At 35.0% G+C, this 9,058-nt stretch overlaps 1 pseudogene; it reads left to right on the forward strand.

The window, feature by feature from the left end:
* Window positions 1-1,220: 1,220 nt before the first annotated feature.
* On the forward strand, window positions 1,221-2,478 carry LOC149543207 (transcription factor bHLH155-like; annotated as a pseudogene).
* The last annotated feature ends 6,580 nt before the right edge of the window (window positions 2,479-9,058 follow it).

Here is a 9,058-nt window from a genome sequence, read left to right on the forward strand (position 1 = left end):
GTATTCATTTTATTTGCTCAAAATTTATTTGTGTGTATGACAACATGCAGATCATAGAAGATTTTGATTTTGTTAACCAAGTAAAAGTGTAGGTCAAAGAAGATTTGGAATTTGTAAACTATGTAAAAGATGAGTTTGGTATATTCTAGAATATTCCAAAGCCATTGTTGCCCAATAATAACCTGGATGGTCGAAGTGGTAAGATTGAAGGGCCCCTTTTCTAAAAAATGTCTATTCCACTAACTTCACTTAGAAATGCAACATCATTAGGTTTAGCAAATGTAACTCCCCCTGAAGAAAAATCTAATCCATCTGTATTAAAAATTCCAAGCTCAGGTATTCTAGATCAATTTATAAGCCCTGCAAGCCTAGTTGTAAAGAATAAGAGCTTGCCTTCTTGCACCATGTCCTTCCCTTCAATGGGAAGTGACGGTGCTTCTACTAGGACTGTAAACCACCCATCTCCATTTCAGCAAAATAATCCTCTAAACAATCTTCTAGCTCACATTGCTGATAAAAATGGTAGTGAAAGTAATGCAGTTATATTGCCATCTTCTTTGAGGGTATATCCTTTCAAAAGTTTGATACTGGTAAGCATTGCTATGCCTGATAGGCAACAAACATTAAACATGGGGTCTAACTCCATATTTATGGATTAGTCACAGTATCAAGGAAAGATGGCATTGGATTTTCATGATAATTGCATCTTGAATTCCATATGTGGTGCTAAATCAATTAATGTTGAAAGGTTTGACCAAGACAGTTTTAAAGGAACCCAAAAAAATGATAGGCTACAAGAAACTCTAGTAGATGTGCAACCCTTAGTTCCATTGTTTCAAGATAATGTTGAACAATTTGGATACTCTTCATTAGCAGCAAGGTTTCTTGCACACAATATGAACAAGACAAAAAAGGAGCCAACTACAATGCCAAATGTTAAGGTAGATACAAAAAAATCAATTACACCTCTCCTTTATTATCTTCAGTCAACATGGGGATAACCATCTCTGATAATAGGGAATCCTATAATGTACAATGACATGAAACAACTAGGTGTCATAACACAAAAATGCTTGAGAATTTAAGCAATGATCTTGTAACTTCTATCAGGCATCAAAATGTTTCAGTACAAAACATAGTTGGATTGGATTAGTCATCTTGGCAAAAAGAGGTTATAGATAAGAACATTTCTGAGCATTTTTAGAGAATGTATTCATGGAATGAACCTTGTCAAAGAAGTTTCAAAAAGTGCCATGTTTGACCTCAACAACTATTCTGCTATTCTATCCAATTTTGATAATCCTGATGTTATAGAATTTGACAGCTCTAATAATAGCATGGTTTTTCCTTCTAAAGGGAAAAACAAAACTATCAATGTTGTTTCATGCACTCCATCAAGTGGTGAACTACTTGAGGCACTAAGACCCACTTTTAAGGTACCAAAGGATAGCATTTGGGATGACATATTATTTCATAGAGGTGTATCTGGTGCAAATCTGGGAAGCCAAAATTTTGGAGTTTCTCCTTGTTTAGATTATCATTTCGAGGAGGAGGTAAATAAAAAATCTAATTTATCCATAACAACAACTAAAGGGTGGTTTTTGCCCGAGACCAAGTTTGAAGATCTTTTAGATGCTGTAGTTGCAAATAGATGCCTACACACTAACCAGGGGTTGGATGAGAATATATCCTATAAAACTACATTTTCAAGCAATGCAAATTTGACCCTTGTGTATTGTTCCTCTACCAAGTCTAACAATTGGTCTATAGTACAGGTGAGTGCATTTGAGAAGGAACAGACTATGGATGTAGACATTTCCAAGCCTAGAGAAAGCCTAGATTTAGGAGACTATAAAAATTGAACCTTTTCTTCTATGTTCCACGAGGACATGGGAATAAAATTTTTTGCAAGTGAGTCCTCAACAAATTCAATGCCAAAATCTCTAGTGAGTGAGGCTCATTATGAAAACTATGGGTTTGCATAGACAAAAAGACCTAGGGAGCCTATAAAAGGTAACATGAAGCGAGCCAAGCCTGGTGAGAGTTCTAGGCTGAGGCCAAAGGATAGGCAAAAGATCCAAGATCGTCTTAAGGAACTATGAGATATTATTCCAAATGGAGCAAAGGTAGCTTCCTATAATTTGTACCTCATTTTTTTGTTTTCTTTAGATCATAGTTGTTATGATAGATTTTGAAGTTAAAAAAGTGTCTGGTCTCAAAAGAGCAGAGCTGGAAATTAAGGGCCTCTACTTGCAACAACTTTTTTAACACTTTAGTGTAGTATTGATACTTTACTTAAACATACCATAAAGCACATGCACTTCCTATAGAGAGTGACAAAGTATGCTGATAAAGTCAAGCTGACTAGGAAATCAAAGTTATGGTTCCTTTTGTATGATACATTCCCTTTTTATTACAATCATAACATTTCTTTTAAGATTTTTTGACTTTTTCTTTGATAGGCTCCATGGCGAGTGAGAAGTTGTCAAGTGGAACCCAAGATGCCAAATGGAATAAAATGGATGTAACAAGTCTTAAATAATGGAATAAGGTCAATTTTGATTATAGGTAAAGTGGTAGGAGTCTAGGGGTTTACATTTCAGAAGTTCATAAATTTGAAATTGAAATTCCTAATAGTTAGGTATTGGAGGGCATAAAAAAATCTGTTGTTTTTCAAATTGTTGATCTTTCTTGAGCATTTATTTTGTTTAAGAAATCATGCAATGCTACCCCTAACTGTCAAACATTGAAGAATTGCCCAGTCCATAGCCCTTAAATAAATAATGTTGACCAAGTTGAGATTAGAAACCTTATTCAACACGCTTTCACTTATTTTTTCCACTTCAGCTTCTACATCAACACTCACATAAGGGATAGGAGCCCACAACAAAGATGAAGATTTTTAGTTTTTGGTACAAGTTAATCAGTGAGGAGTTCTTAAACCATATTGTGCGATCAAAAAATATGAAGTGCCTCACACCCTTGTAAGTATTTTAATATTCTTAGCTTCTTTATGGCATTCTATAAAATAGGTCACCTGCCTTACCTATGATTTGACATTTTGCATTCATCTTTCACTCTCTCATCTGGTTGATGATGGATTATAGAGAGTGATCTAAAATGATGATGCTAAAAAACACACACAATCAAATCCAAAATGAACTTGCATTACAAATGGATTGTGGAAATCTGATATTATTAATTTTGCAAGCACGTCTACCAGGACAATCACAACTTAAACATATATATATAATCCTAAAGCCTATAACCAAATTCCTTAATGCCATATCCAACAAATATACATTTCTTTGACTTAGCTTCTAGCTTGGTTCTAGTTTCAGAATCTATGTGAGCAGATGCTTCACAACCAAAGGTTTTTAGAAAAGAATAACTCACCTTCTTACTAGTCCATGCTTCCTTTGGAATACCACAACCCAAAGGAGTAGAGGGACCTCTATTAATCAAATATACAACAATATTGATAGCCTCCATCCACATGTGTAAGGGCAACCCAACATACAACCTCATGCTTCTTGCATGCTCCATTATAGTCCTATTTATGCGTTTAGCCACTCCATTTTTCCATGGAGTCCTTGGAATAGTTTTCTATCTACAAATACCATTAGTGGAGAAATAATCTTCAAATTCATGACTGCAATACTCACCACCATTATTAGATCTAAGACATTTTAATTTCTTACTAGTCTCATTTTCAACCAAGCATTTCCATTTCTTAAAAGTTTGAAATACATCAAATTTTTGTCTAAGGAAATAAATCCATACCTTTCTAGTTGCATCATCAATAAATATAACATAATAATGAGAGACACCAAGGGAAGATACCCGAGCCAGTCCCCATACATTAGTATGTACAAGTTCTAATTTCTCCCTTTTGTTTTCCTTCCTAGTCTTCACAAAATTCGCTCTCTTTTGTTTTCCATACACACAAATTTCATAGAAGTTCATATTAACACATTTTAGACTTGGTAGAACTTTCTTTGAATGAAGTACTTTCATACCTTTCTCACTCATGTGCCCATGTCCGTTGTGCCACAGTACTATATCAAAATTTATAGCAGCTATTTGTTCTCCCTACTCAACTATAGCAACTGTTGTTGAACATCCATTTTTCTCTAAAACAATTAAAGTAGAAGGAACAATATGACTTGCAAAAAGATATAAGGTGCCTACTTTCCCACCTGTTGCTACTACAAGGGAACCTTTTGGAATCTTCCAATTTTTATCATTAAAAGTAACTACACAACCCTCATCACCGAGTTGCTTTGCTGAAATTAAATTCCTACTTAGCCTTGGAATATGTCTTACCTCATGTTGTAGCCAATGATTCCCATTTTGCAACTTAATCTTAACTTTTCCCTTTCTAAAAATCTGACAAGGTTCATTATCCCCCAAATAAATAAGTCCAAAATTCTCTTGGACATAATCAATAAAATAACCTCTATGAGGTGTAGCATGAAATGAAGCACCAGAATCTAAAACCCATGAATCATCAACACTTTCTAAAGACAAAAGCAAAGCATCCTCTTCAGATTTGTTACTTACCACATTTGCCTCCTCATCTCCATCTGGTTTATCTCCATTTTTTTTTGGATTCCAACAATCTTTCTTTTTATGCCCTAGTTTCCCACAATACTAGTAGTTGTTCGGTCCTCTCGATTGAGACCTTCTCCCTTTGACTTTCCCTTTGATTTTCCATGATTTTTGGAATTACTTCCTCTCTCAATCATTTTGCTTCTACTTTGTGCATTCAAAGCACTTCCTGATGTAGATCCACCTAAGGTTTTCCTATGAGTTTCCTCACTTAAAACAACATCGATCACATCATCATATTTTAGGGTACTAGATCCAGGAACAAAATTACTCATAGCCATTACCAAACCATTCCACCTTTCAGGCAAAGAACACAAAATCAAGAGAGCCCTAATTTCTTCATCAAAATTGATACCCATAGAAGGTAACTAACTAGTAATAGTATTAAATTCATTTAAATGATTTGCAACGAATCCACCTTTTTCCATTTTCATATTAAATAAATGCTTCATGAGAAATACCTTATTTGAAGTAGATGGATTTTCATACAATTTCACTAGGGTTTGCATCAATTCTTCTGTTGTCTTTACTTTTGTAATATTAAATGCCACTGATGGTGCCAAGCATAATCAAATGCTTCCAAGTGCCTTTCTGTCTAAAACATCCCATTCGTCATTTGACATAGATCCCTGATTCTTTGCTTTGCCTTCCAACAACTTCCATAAATCCTTCTGATAAAGATAGTCTTCCATTTGCATCTTCCATAACTGAAAGTTCTGCCCATTAAACTTGTCAACCCTCTACTTACCTTTGTCTACCATTGCTCCCACTCAACCATGAGACTTTCCTGAAAAGGATGACTGAAAAACAACCCCACTCTGATACCACTTCTTAGTATTAAACCATAGACATAAATAAAAATTACATGCAAATATAATCAATATCTAAAAATAATAGATCACACAGAAAAGAACACAAGACACCAAGATTTAATGTGGTTCACTCAATCCCTAGGATATGTCCACCAAACAACAAGTTTGATATTAGTATGATCTAGTAACTACAACCTAATTACAATTTGTAATCCCTTACAACTCAATACCACCACAAGAACCAATTTTTGCATCACCATTATGAAACAATTCTTGACCCTAAGCCCTTTTATATGAGTATTTTTACCGCTTTAGGGTTACAATTAATAATTACATATTGGCCCAAAATCTTGATAAAATAGGGCCCAAATTTTTTTTTTCGAACTAACAATTTCCCACTTGGGGACTGATAGGCTCCACACTAAACAACAATCTCCCACTTGGAGACTAATCCTGTAGCTATGCCACCACTCCATGAGACTCCCACTAGATCAAATCACCCTGGACTCTGTTATTCTTTTAATCATGTTCAGTCTAGAAGACCAACCAAACCTTGATGAGGAATTATGGAGTATGTATAGTACTTCCTTGATTAGTCATCACAATCTAATAGACAATATGAAAGATATATGTATAAGGTCAAGTTGAGAATTTGTGAAAGTGTAAGAAATGGAAATATTATGAATGAATTGAAGATGAAGAGAGGAAGTGAATTTGAAGGATAAGAAGAATATCATTGTGGAGAAGAAAAGCTATATTCGATCAGGAAGGATCAAGTACAAGCCAGAATAGAGTTCTATAATCAGCAATTTAGATGCATTCAAATTAGGTCATCTCATTGTTACTCTCTAACCATTGTAGCACCGATTTAAATCTTTTAACAGAGTTTTCTTAATAGCTATTTGTAAATCCTCTAACAAGGTGGCAGTTCTATTGAATTGTCTAAAGTCCTCTAATAAGGCCACTCCTAATAGGGTGATCAAATCCTTTAACAAGGTCACACCTAATAGCGTGCTTTGCAACCTTTAATAGGGTTGGCTCCTAATAGGGCTCACTTCAAAAGATTGAAAATAGTAACTAGTTACAATTGGTGGTTTTTCTCAAATTGGGTTTCCACGTTCAATCCTAGTGTCAAATGTGTTTATGCTATTTTCTTTTATATTTTTGCATCTAAGTTAAAGTAATAGTAATCATAGATAACATCTAAAGATTGTATGTTAAGAGCACTTTCAATAATTATCGACTTACAACATTTTATGTTTATCGACCATCAACAGTATTCAGTTTATATTTTATACTGACATCTTAGAGATCTGAGATTTATTTTATTAGTAACTAATTTACCCCTCCCCTCTCAGTTACTCCTCTTATATTTCCAACAAAAGTACACCCTAATTTTGTCCACCCCATATGCTGGCCTAGTTATTGATACCATGGAGGTCCTCATGTGAGGAATCATTAAAAGAACTGATAAATGGGTTGAGTGGACTCAAGCAAGGAAGAAAATAATAGAAAGTACTGGTTCCATAGGGGGAGTTTCATTTGGGGCCACTCCAAATGTCATAGCAACAAACACCATAGAAACTACTTCAAGTGTTGCAAGTCCTGCTCAATCCAATGGGCAGGGAGGAGATCAGCCTCTGGAGAAGAATGTGTCAATTAATTTTGTGTGTGGAGGTGGCTCTCTTCCATACATTGGAAATGTTGGAGAAAAGATTGATGAAAAAGATAAGGGGATGGAGCAAGATAAATCAATGGCTAAGTCTTCCTCCCCCATTCAAGTCATAAATTTGGATGGTGACACTAATTCTATGGATGGTTAGGAGAAAGATGTATCCCAACAAGGAGATACCTTAACCCTTTTGGTAACTAAGGTAGTTGCTTTCCCCATTGCTTCCTAAGACAACACAACTCCTTTAATACCAAGGAAGTTATTTGACCTCACTGCCTTGTAGTCGACTATCAATGTACTATCTACAGAGGCATGGATCAAGGATACAATTGACAAAAAGAAGAGGAGATATGAGGATGCTACTCCATCAAGGGACTTGGTTGCATGAGTCACCTCTTCTTAGCCATCCAAAAAGATGAAGAAGCAAAAGACATTTATGATGTTTGCTATAGATTTCTCCATTGGTCACATCTTGATCAAAATCATTGAGCCATAAAAGGATGGGAGATTTCACGAGCTTTCAAAAGATGATTTCCAAATTAGAACACTAGATATTGGTATCCTTGTTCATGATTCCATGATAAATATCTGGAAATCTACTAATGAGAAAATAGAGGACAAGTTGGAAGATCTTAGAGTTAAGAAAGAAGTGTTGAAGGTTTCAAACAAGTAGCCGGTCGAATGCCTCAAGTCTACCCTTGGAAGCATGTCCCTAGATCACTTTGACCTGAAAGTAGAAGAAGACAAGAACTCCTTGAAAAAGTTGCAACATGAAAGGTAGTTAGGTATATTGGAAGGGCATGAATAGACCAATTCTAGATTCAAGGTAAGCTATTGGTTGAAAATTTGGGAAACTTTCAGTTGGATGCATGCAAGCTCAGAAAAGTAACCTCAAACCATAAGAAGACTATAAAAATGGTGGCTGATGGACTAACAGAGCAATTACCCTTCTACAAGTGGTAATTGACATGGAGACTAATGTGGAGATTACTCACAGGATCCTCAAGACAAGCACAGAGCCATTGTTTCATTGGAAATAATCTTTAGAGTTTTTTATAGAAAGCTTCATGAGGTCTACAAATAAGTTAGGAGATGTATGTGACCTACTGCAAAAATTTATTAACAAATGCTTTCACAACTTGAAAACATTGCACATAGAGTCTTTCGTATCTGCCAATGGTAAGCTTGTGGATATTGATAGAATGAGATCAAAGGTTTTGAATTTTATTGATGAGGCCATTGACTCTCCCAATTTCCAAGTGTCTAAGATCCAAGAGCTCTCTACAATAGATGTGGTCATCATTAAAGAAATAGAGAAGTATAAATCTAGGCTGGCCAAAATGGGTGAATTAGTAGACATGCATGATTATTGCATGGTTTGGGAAGATAACATTATCATCCCAAATGCCAAAGAGCTAAAAAATGTAATGAATGATATGAAAGAATATAAAGCTAAATCAATTACCCTAAAGAAGGCATAATTGTCTTTGACATCTATCATCCTTCTCTCTCTTCTTTCTTTTTGTAGCCAATCTTAGCATTTTGTTAATCTCTGTAATAGGAAAATGATTGAAGCTAGTTCTATTAATAGCTTTTCTAATTAGAAATGCTCTGCAAGGCAATCATTTAATGTAACTGGTCATTTTGAGAAGGCCTATATATAGTCTTTCAGGAAGTTAATAAGATCGACAAAATTTACTTTGGGAAAACCCCTATAGCTATGACTACTGTGTGAGACTCTAAGTTCATATTAGATTTTGTGGTTCATTTAGTTTAAGAGGAATCAATGTTATGAATGTGAATGCTAAAATTGAATGAGTGTGAATGATTTTATTCCCTTTATTTAATGAATGGTGTGTTTTACTATCTTCAGCATAAACATGTATTCTATTATTTCTATTGTTCCATGTCTCTATTCATTTCATTGCATTAGGAAGTCAGAAACTAATCACTAGAGTGATTG

This window comes from Cupressus sempervirens, chromosome 8, assembly GCF_028749045.1.
Source record: "Cupressus sempervirens isolate cs-2001-9-10 chromosome 8, ASM2874904v1, whole genome shotgun sequence".
In the NCBI taxonomy this organism is placed as follows: domain Eukaryota; kingdom Viridiplantae; phylum Streptophyta; class Pinopsida; order Cupressales; family Cupressaceae; genus Cupressus; species Cupressus sempervirens.